This window comes from Strongylocentrotus purpuratus, unplaced genomic scaffold (assembly GCF_000002235.5).
Source record: "Strongylocentrotus purpuratus isolate Spur 01 unplaced genomic scaffold, Spur_5.0 spur5_scaffold_21, whole genome shotgun sequence".
Taxonomy (NCBI): Eukaryota; Metazoa; Echinodermata; class Echinoidea; order Camarodonta; family Strongylocentrotidae; genus Strongylocentrotus; species Strongylocentrotus purpuratus.
Genome location: NW_022145607.1, coordinates 13,365,427 through 13,376,633, shown reverse-complemented (window position 1 = coordinate 13,376,633; position 11,207 = coordinate 13,365,427).

Below are 11,207 nucleotides of genomic sequence, written 5' to 3'. Positions count from 1 at the left end.
GTTGAACTTAATCAAGACTGTTTAATTTTTAATTTTGCAAAAAGTATGCACCAAAGCGAGACATTTATGCCCTCAGACACACCTTGTGTGGCGCGCCCATTCGCACCCTTACAAAACAACCTGGCGCCGCCCGTGATCATCACAGAACGTTTTGTATGCACGCCATTCAGTGACTGAATGTAATGGAACGTAGTGACGGTTCATGCAATTCATGAATTCAGAATATGTTAAGACACACGCTCTGCTAACAATAAAGTTCTGCGTTGTTGCTGTTTTTCGATACCCATACACCAAACGAATTCAATATTCGACACTTTTGATCGTTGATATCTAAACATTTCCTCCAAATGGGGATAATACATTGTAAAGTTGAAGGACGTCAAATGTATATACTTAGATTAAGTTATTTATAAATGAAATCTTGTTTAACTTATTCTTCAAATACTGCATCCACTTTTTGCCAAGTGAAACCACAAAATATATGTATATCGGTGATAATATTCAGAACACAACCTAGTCACTGCTGTGTATTGCAGATGAACTTCGAGAGCATCTTTTGTAACCCGCAGAATGGCTTTATTAGCTAGTAAATCCATGAGCAGAGTCATGAATAACAAAGGTAGTAAAATGCTGGCAAACATTACAGGTGTTGTGTACGATGGTATTGTAATGTGCCAAATGCATTACTGATATAAAACAAAATTGGTCTTTTCAAAGTGTTAACCTTTTCGCTCTCTCACTTCAATCGCCTTTTAGAAATATGAAACTTGACGCTCAGGTGCATCACGTCAGCCCCTTGGCGAAACTGCACCGGTATGTCTGTATGTGTTTATCCCTTGAAAGGCAATCCAACCCTAGCAATAAGACCATTTGTATTAAGGCAGACCAATAATAATAGTTATGAATGTTTGAAATATGAGATCACTGAATCTATGCGAATCTCAAATTGACAATTTGTTCTGTAGATTATGATGTATTTAAATACAACTTCTCCGTTTGTCGTGTACACAAATTCCCTTTTTTGTTGCTTCCCTCTATTGGGGTACTATTTGAAATATATATTATAGTTAGCATATTATTATAGGTCCTCTAAAAAGAAAAAACACATCCTGGGCCATCCATTTTGGAAAATTGCCATTTAAGTCATTGTGTAAGTTGAAAATAAATGGGAAAGTGGTCGGACACTACGTATTCTTGAATGATCATACTTCCAATATGCAAAACGTCAATTGTGGAGTACCACAGGGAAGTTTGTTGGGCCTTGTTTGTTTAATATTTATATAAATTACCTTTGTAAATCATCCGAGGTCCTTTGATTTATACTTTTTGCAGACGTTTCTAATCTATTTTATTCCCATAGAAATCCAAATACTTTAGTCAATGTTGTAAATTCTGAACTTAAAAAAGTCACCCAATGGATAAGAGCTAATAAACTATCCCTTAACCTAAACGAATATATCAATATCATTCTATAGACACACTGCCCATGAATTTTATTTTTGAAGATACCCCCTTGGAAGTTGTTTCATTCATTAAATTTCTAGGCATAACTGTTAATAACAAACTTTTGTGGAAATACCATATAGATAATACATGTAAGATCATTTCACGGAATATTGGCATAATAAATAAACTTAAATTTCATTTTTCCGACATCATCCCTACTTACTCATGCTTTAAATCATCTTTAATTTCACCATATCTGAATTATCTGAATGATTGGGGCAATACGCAGCAAAATCTACTAAATAGACTACAATAGAATCAACAATTATTCTGCCATACTCTCAAACACAGACCTGTTATTTGTTATTAAATAGCAGACTATTACAAACAAATGACCTCTAACTACTTCACTTAGGACAGTTTATGTATAAGTATATAAGAAAGACCCTTCCACATATATTTGATGCCATATTCCCCCTAAATCGGTCATTTCATGATTATCCAGCTAGACGGTCTGACGAGTTTCACCTACCACTCTTTAGAACTTTATTAGCGAAGAAGTCTTTTATGTATGATGATCCTAGACTTTGGAATTTTCTAAGTGAAGGTATTAAAAATAGTCCATCCCTAAAAAATTTCAAGAAAAAACTCAAATCTTTTTGCTCAAATCTTATAATAGTATACAATAATAATCTGATAACAGTTGGTAATCATTTTAACTTTTTATTTAGGTCTTTACCCTCTGCTCGATTAATTTAATATTTATTTGCTCTTATGATCTTACCTTCCCAGAATCACCAATTAAAATATGTCTTCTTTTTTGTCCGATTTCATTCAAACATTCGCTAGTCTGCTTCTCTGATGTTTATGTACTCTTTTAGACTAGAGTAATTGTTAGTCAATGTTAGATTTTCCTTTAACTATCGCTTATATAGCCGGCGCAAACTTTGCACAATTTCTGATCAGAAAAAAATCATCTATGAACAGTAAATTATTGTACATCTTATGAAAGAGTGTTTTATCCCAAATAATTTGGTATCATTTTTGTGTGGTATGTGTTCACGCTTGGATGAACAGGAGGCATTGTTTGCGAGAGTGCAAAAATCCACTTGCGCCAAAGTGATGCCTACAGCATGTATTATGTTGGGATAGCGGAGTGAGAGAATGAATTGAATGTATCAAATGAAATGCATTGCATATGCTATTTGCAGAAGCAAAGTCACACACACGTGCACAAATGTTTGTTGATATTTGATATTTGATAATTGATATGTGTGGCATGATTAATTTTGTTGAGGGTGTTATTTGGATTCGCAAAGGCCGAATTAATACCCAAATCCCAATTGTTTTATTCAAACATCACGTAAGCAACTTTGGTGCAAGTCGATTTTTGCACTCTCGCAAACAATGCCTCCAGTTCATCCAAGCGTAAACACATACCACACAAAAGTGATACAGAATTAATTGGGATAAAACACTCTTTCATAAGATGTATAATAATTTACTGTTCATAGACGATTTTTAAAATAATTAGCAATTTTATAGGTGTAAACTTTTTTTTGACTCACACTGTAGATCCGAAGGCATTTCCCAATTTTTGACCTCATTTTTAATGTTGCCCTACATTTAAAACATGATTTTTGTTTCCGTAAAATGAGGATTACTCTTTTTTTACTAGACTGAATTGGAACACCAAAGTAAATATTGCAGCGGAAAGAAGAAATTATTTTATGTATATACAGCGAATTGGAGAGGAGCTCACCAAATACGTCACAGTGTTGCCAATTTGTGTTTCACTGTTGACAACTTTAAATGTCATAACTTTCCTATTTTAAATCGGATTTTGCTCATCATTTTATTAATTGGTTTCTATAATTGTTTATCTTTTATTAAAACCGAACGTAATATCAGGGTGGGCTTCCCCTCCCTAAGCATTAGCCCAAGTTCGATTGAGTCTACGAATTACTTGTACTTGTTCCCAGGTTAACTATGTTATGAACTTGCCCTTCAGCTGAACTTTTAAAGTCTTTTCGATTGTGTTTTTTCCTAACAATAGGAAAAGAAAATGGCTTTCTTTGCTTTGTTCAGCTTGGAACATACAGGTGCACTGCTCAGTATAAACGCGGGTTTACTAGTGGGAACAAAATGGTGATCAAATCATGTATAGTCTGTATCTTTTCGAAATCAAATGGGGCTCAAACTCTTTTTATAATGACATACAGGCGCTCATCTTATGCTATGGTCACAAATCTGAGCAGCGACCGACCGATCAGTAGCCTGCTCGGTCGCTGCTGGAATTAAGGCATCGCCCAGCAATTAGGTCGGTGCCGGCCGGCGACCGCCCAGGCACCGAGCGTATTTTGGGCGGCGAGTGAAAAGTGAGCAGGCGCCGCCCAAATTTTAACTCCGCGCTAAAACTTCAGCGGCGACCGAGCGATGCCCTAAAAACGAGCGATGCCTGGGCGGCCGCCGCTCGGTGGCCGAGCAGCCGCCGGGCAGAATTGGTTAAGAAGTCGCCGCTCGGCCGCCGAGCAGGCAACTTTTGGGTAATGTGACCATAGCATTAAACATGTTGAACAGGTATGCTTCCTAGAACTGGAGACAAAATGGCGTTAAAAAAATTGTCGAAACACTTCTGTACTTGCATATACAAAGGTTGTTTTGTCCGTCAGTGGCGTAATGAGCAAAACCTTTTGGGGGTCAGAACAATATACTTATTTCCACCAAGTAGCATAATGCAGGGGCGGCGGAGCGTCATCCAAAATAGGGAGGGAGGGCACCAACAAAAAGGCACTTTCTGGCAAAAGGGGGCACCACAGAGGTAGTGAGCACTAATTTCTGTGGGGCCCTCGACAATTTGAAAAATCGCACTACTCCTTGAGCGCCTGGGGAGGGCGCCTAACTCCACAAAAAGGTAAAATTAACGTGTTTTTACCTCCGCTAGTAATTGGAGGAGAAGAGTACCTATCAGATTAGATTGGATAGGGGCATTAATCAGACCTTCAAGGGACATTTTGAAAAGGGGGAGGGGCTCATATAGAAAAGGAAAAGGGGCACTTTTCCGAAAGAATTGTGGAATTTAAGAAAAAAATGAATGAGTTTTTGTTATTAAGAAGGGAATTTAATAAGGAAAAGGGGCACGAGTCAAAGAAAAAAAAAGGGGTAAAATATCAAAGGTGAAAACGGAAATTTCTCGCACCTGAAAAGACGTACTCGTAAAAGATGAAAATCATTTCAGCAACATTTGTAAATCACTGGTATCAAATTAGAAATAAAACCACGTTTTAACTTCATTTGGGGGGAGGTCAACTGCCCACAAGTCTACCCCTCCCCCCCCCCCCTTCAGTAAGCCAGTGCTGTCCGTTACGCCAGTATCATTAAATAATATTTGGCTCCAGAATATACAAATATTGTGGTGAACTGTGGCCAAATAAATTTATTGTTAAAATATATCAAACTTCAACGGTGTTTCACCTAAAAAAAAGGGAATGCCATTTATCTCACATTCAACAACCAGAGGCATATGCCCCCATACGCACACACACACACACACACGCACACGGAAACACAAAACACATATACGCACACAAATATTGAATGTTCCCTTTGCGTGTTTTCAGGGGGAAATATTAAGAAAGAAATTAGAAATAAAATAATCCAGAAAATTATGAGAGCCTGATGCTTAATTATACTGTGTAAGCTCTGTAAGACGTTAGAATTCCACGTTTAATTGACACTCTTTTGCGGTAATAACGTATAAGCTGATAGTTTTTGCTCAGCACCAAATTGTCTGGTGCCTATTGCACACAACATCGTTGATTTCTTTGTGTCCCGTTCATGCCAAAAACTTAAAAAGTATGGTTTTGTCGCTGTCAACGAGCCAAAATTCCAACTCCTATCAAGCTCATTCTTCCTTCTATGAGTGTGTATTGTGTTTAAACGATGAATGATCGGTACATCTTAAAGGGGTTTTTACTTATCATTTAGCTCTGTAGTGCATTCAATATTTGTCTTTTGTTCTCACTACAAACAGCTTTTGCCCTTTATACCCGGCTTACGGTCTGTCAATTCAAAATAATATTCGCGTACCATGGAAGCCCAGATGACTGTATTTCGCAATTTCTCTCCTTTCATAAACATGAAAACAATGTTTAATATCCATGCAAACATCTGGGTTAAAGTACGGAATAACGTGGGAAAAGCTAAAAGAGCAACAAGGGTGAAATATCTAGCCCAGGCCTTCTCAACTAGTTTATTAGAAGCGCCAAAACAAAATGAATGTAGGTTGAAGTGCCAACCTGTATGTTTGTGACTGTGTTACGAGGGAGCGTAGCGACCGAGCCGATACCGGGTGGGGTCCAGGGGGCGAAGCCCCCGGAAGCTAGTGGATTTTAGGGCTTTTTTGAGGCCCAGATGTAATAATAATAATAAATTTAATTTATATAGCGCTAAATACAAATGTCTCTAAGCGCTTTACAAATATATTTTTAACACCTTTTTGTTCCATAAAACATCAATCATAATTTCATATTGATGTGAAATAATTAGTACAATTCCTGGCTAAAATCTACACTGGAAGTTAATTTATATGTAGTTATTTCGGTGCAATAAACACGGAAAATGTCAAAATGAAGTGAAAATCAAACAAAAAAATGGCTTGCTTACATTTTGGGCTCAACTTCGACTGCGACTTTTTGATATTTCTGAGTTTTTTTTATTTTAAAATATAATTTTTTAATGTTGTTCTTTCTTCAATTTTCAATTTTTAATTTTTATTAATTTTTTGGAACAACCGCGCGCCACTCTGACTGACCGCAAGCGCCACGAGTGGCGCGTGCGCCGCCAGTTGAGAAGGCCTGATCTAGCCTCTATCAATATATATATATCTAATTAGTAGTTCAAAGGAGGCTATCAAAGGGACCGCTATGTTAATTCAAAATAATATTCGCTTAGAATGGACGCCAAGCCGACTGTATTTCGCAATTTCTTCCCTTTCAAAAACATGGAAAAAATGTTTGATATCTATGCAAACATCTAGGTTAAAGTTCGGAATAAAGTGGGAAAAGCTAAGAGAGCCACAAGGTAAAAAAAAAAGCTAGCTTGTATCTATAAATATCTCATCAGAAGTTCAATGGAAGCTATGGAAAGGACCGATATGTCAATTCAAAATAGGATTCGCATACAATGGACGCCCAGACGAATGTATTTCGCAATTTCTCTCCTTTCATAAACATGGAAAAATGTTTAATATTAATTCCAACAGTCCATGCCAGTCGGGTACGCACCTCCCCTTCAATAAAAAAGGGGCTCTTACTCCCACCACCGACGGCTGGCTGGGTCGTTTTTTCCAATTTTAAAACACCCCCTTTGAAAAAAATCCTGCCTACGCCACTGGTCCATCCAAACATCTAGGTTAAAGTTCGAAATAAAGGGGGGAAAGCTAAAAGAGCAAAAAGTGAAAAAGCTAGCCTCTACATATATATATATATATATATATATATATATCTAATTCGAAGTTCAATGGAGGCTATCGAAAGGACCGGAAGACAAATCACCTTGCCCCCCCCCCCCTCTCTCTCTCTCTCTCTCTCTCTCCAGAGGCGGTGCTCCCGGGGGGACATTCAATATTTTTCTTTTCTTCTCACGACAAACAGCTTTTGCCCCTTATACCCGGCTTACGGTCTGTCAATTCAAAATAATATTCGCGTACCATGGAAGCCCAGATGACTGTATTTCGCAATTTCTCTCCTTTCATAAACATGAAAACAATGTTTAATATCCATGCAAACATCTGGGTTAAAGTACGGAATAACGTGGGAAAAGCTAAAAGAGCAGCAAGGGTGAAATATCTAGCCTCTATCAATATGTAGTTCAATGGAGGATATCAAAGGGAACGCTATATTAATTCAAAATAATATTCGCTTATAATGGACGCCAAGCCGATTGTATTTCGCAATTTCTTCCCTTTCATAAACATGGAAAAATGTTTAATATCTATGCAAACATCTAGGTTAAAGTTCGGAATAAAGTGGGAAAAGCTAAGAGAGCCACAAGGTAAAAAAAAAAAAAAAAGCTAGCTTGTATCTATAAATATCTAATCAGAAGTTCAATGGAAGCTATGGAAAGGACCGATATGTCAAATCAAAATAGGATTCGCATACAGTGGACGCCCAGACGAATGTATTTCGCAATTTCTCTCCTTTCATAAACATGGACAAATGTTTAATATTAATACCCACATTCCATGCCAGTCGGGTACGCACCTCCCCTTCAAAAAAAGGGGCTCTTACTCCCACCACCGACGGCTGGCTGGGTCGTTGCGAAATTTTCGGCGCGATTTTTCCAATTTTAAAACACCCCCTTTGAAAAAAAATCCTGCCTACGCCACTGGTCCATCCAAACATCTAGGTTAAAGTTCGGAATAAAGGGGGGAAAGCTAAAAGAGCAAAAAGTGAAAAAGCTAGCCTCTACATATATATATATATATATCTAATCCGAAGTTCAATGGAGGCTATCGAAAGGACCGGAAGACAAATCCCCTTGCCCCCCCCCCCCCCTCTCTCTCTCTCTCTCTCTCTCCAGAGGCGGTGCTCCCGGGGGCAGGGGGCACAACGCCTCCCCAATTTTTCAAGTGCCCACAAAGTGCACCTTTACTTTGACACGTGCCCCTTTTCCTTCGACAAGCTCCCATTTTCATTTGCAATAAGTGTCCATATTCCATTTTCATATGTGCCCTTTTTAATCTCTAGTACGTGCCTCTTTTGAGGTACGACAAGTGCCCCTTTTCCTTTGTTAGAAGTGCCCCTTTCCCCTTCTTAACTCGGAAAGGCGCACCTTTCACATGTGCCCCTTTTCCTTTCTTAAGTGCTTTTCCCTATGATAAGTACAACATATAAAAAAGAGCCCCTTCCCTTCTCGCAATTAAGTACCCCTTTTCATCTCTGGTAAATCACCCTCTTCAGGTACGAGAAGTTACTCCTATTCACTTCAGATAAGTGCCCCCTTCACCTCCGATAATTGCCCCTGTTCAAATCTGAGAGATGCACTTTTTACTTTGATTTGATTTGATTTGATTTGATTTCTGCATTTTTTCCAAATATAACATAACTGAATGACAAAGAACATATAAATGTACGATATAATACAACATAAACAAACAATAAATTCTTTATGTCAAAATGTTTTTGTTTACATAATATATGTACATATAATAACGAAACTTAATATTTCCATAACATATTATGATAAATTTAAAGTATTATCCGAACTATTCTGTTGGAAAAGTGCAGGAGACCGCAATCATAAGCAAAGCTTGATAAGGATGGTGGCCTAAAAAAAAATTAAAAAAAAATAAATAAATAAATCTTTAGGTAAAACTTAAAATGAAAAGTGTTTAAACGAGCTTTGTGTATGAGTTGGTGAGTGTGTTGTGCAAGTGTATATATATATATATACGTCAAGTGCCCCTTCCCTTTCTGATAAGCGCTCTTTTCATTTTCGATGAGTGCCCCTTTTCATCTTTTATAAATGCCCCTTTATTTTTTACACGTACCCCTTTTCCTTTTTAATGAATGCTCTTTTTTCTTGTTATAAGTGCACCTTCCCCTTTTAATCTCTGATAAGTGCCCCGTTTATTTTAACATGTGCCTCTTTTTCTTTTTAATAAGAGCCACTTCCCCCTTCTCATCTGATGAATGCCCCTATTCAAATTTCATCTCATAAGTGCCCCTTTTCAATTCTGTTTAGTGTCTCTTTTCAATTCTGATAATTTCCCTTTTAACAATGATACGTGCCACTTTTACTTTCTAATAAGGAACATACCCCCTTTTCATAATTGCCCCTTTTCACCTCTGATAAATATCTATAAATATCTATCAAAAGCCGATGGTGCCACTTTCCATTGACAAATGCCCATTTGTCATTCTCATAATTGCCTTTTTCTTCTCTGGCGAGTGCCTCTTTTCTGGTGTAAGAAATGCACCATTTTCACTTCGTATAATTACCTTTTGTCCTTTGACACATGCTCCTTTTCTTTTCTAATAAGTGTTTTTATTCCTTTCGATAAGTGTCCCCTTTATCTCTTATCATTAAACGTACCCCTAATTTAAAGCGATTTCCACCAAAGATCGCTCGCTGCGCTCGCTCGCATTAATAGATGATATAATTATGTTATTTATCAAAGTTCTTGTTAGTCTTCTGTTATGAGAATTTGCTTATTATAGAATCAGGATTGGGTTTTTTCCTCATATAACTCATTTTTCGCACTGCTACCTCACGAAGCCTAACATTTTTTCTCACTTGCTTCGCTCCCTCGCAAAAAATATATATAGACCATCACACCCAAAGTAGGTTGCATGCAAAATCTTGTGTGATATATAAAGAGAAAAAAATATTGAAATCATCCCTGATAATTTAATTAAAATGTAGGGGTATACAGCAATGTAAAACAAAACTTTATATTTTCGTTTTGGGATTTCCATTTGTAGGTTCCCTTTTTTTCTCCATAAAATGCCCTCTTTTGTTGGTGAACCCCCCCCCCCCCCCAAAAAAAAAAAAAACTTTGGAAGTCACTTTTCCGCCTCTGACTCTCTCTCTCTCTCTCTCTCTCTCTCTCTCTCTCGCTTCTCTCTCTCTCTCTCTCTTTCTCTTGTTCCCACATTGTTATTTGCACTATATAAATATATATTTATATATATCATGTCAGCAACAGGGTATGAAACGATGAAACGTTTGGCTCAAGACCGAGGAACTTGGAGAGAAACTTTGAGAGACACTTGATATAGAATTTTGAATGGGTCACTGAACCTGTCATAAACTGATAGAGCACAATTGATGATGATATCATGTCGATCGTGTGGCCGTCGCTTTTGCTACAACGGAGGGACCTAAGTCAAGGCCTGTGGAGAATTAACTAAAAGTAAAATTGATTTATAAGCATTTTGTTTGAACACGTTTATAATACCACTGCTATCACCATCTTGTCAAGATTTTGACCCATCTAATGAAAGAAGGGCCAAAACCGAACGCTTGAAGATCACAGTAAATGTAGTCATGGCCGACAAAATCGAATGTCTACCGATATAATTAAACTATTCTATAGTTCAGTATTTAAATAATGAAACATATCACGTATAGCTTCACTTATTCTGCTCTTATCTTTATCCGGCTTAAATATATATTAGTGTAATCATGCTTTGTTTTTGACTATTTGAAAGTTGCAGAGTATCATAAGAATGATTTAGTGAGGACAGATTAGTTCCCAAAAGTGTACGTAAAATTCTGTAGGTAAGCCATCGTTACCAGGAGATATTCCAGAAGGCATTTCATATAGCACTTTAAAGCGCTTGTCGTTCGACAGTTTGCCTTCACAAAGCTCATTTGATTCTTTAGATAAGCAATTCCCGTCTACGTTTAAGAACTTCTGCCTGATGCAAATTGTTAGAGCCAATCGCACGTGCTGTCTAATGAATATGCATAAATATCGTGACGTATCATTTGACCCGGCAACGCCCCCCGACCTCTAGTTCTGCACATCGGATGGTTTCCAAAGTCACAGGTGATTGCAATGACAGTCCCAGAGCTAGTTGGCGCTAATCAGCTATTTATTTCGAGATTTCCTCAGGTCATTTATTACCTTGCACCGTTTGCTTATCGATCCCTCCCCTCCAACCATTCCACCTTCTCCTATGCCTCCTTCCTTTTCTCATTTTTCTACTTCCTCTTCTTCTTCTTCTTCTTTTTCTTTTTTTACTATCCTTTTT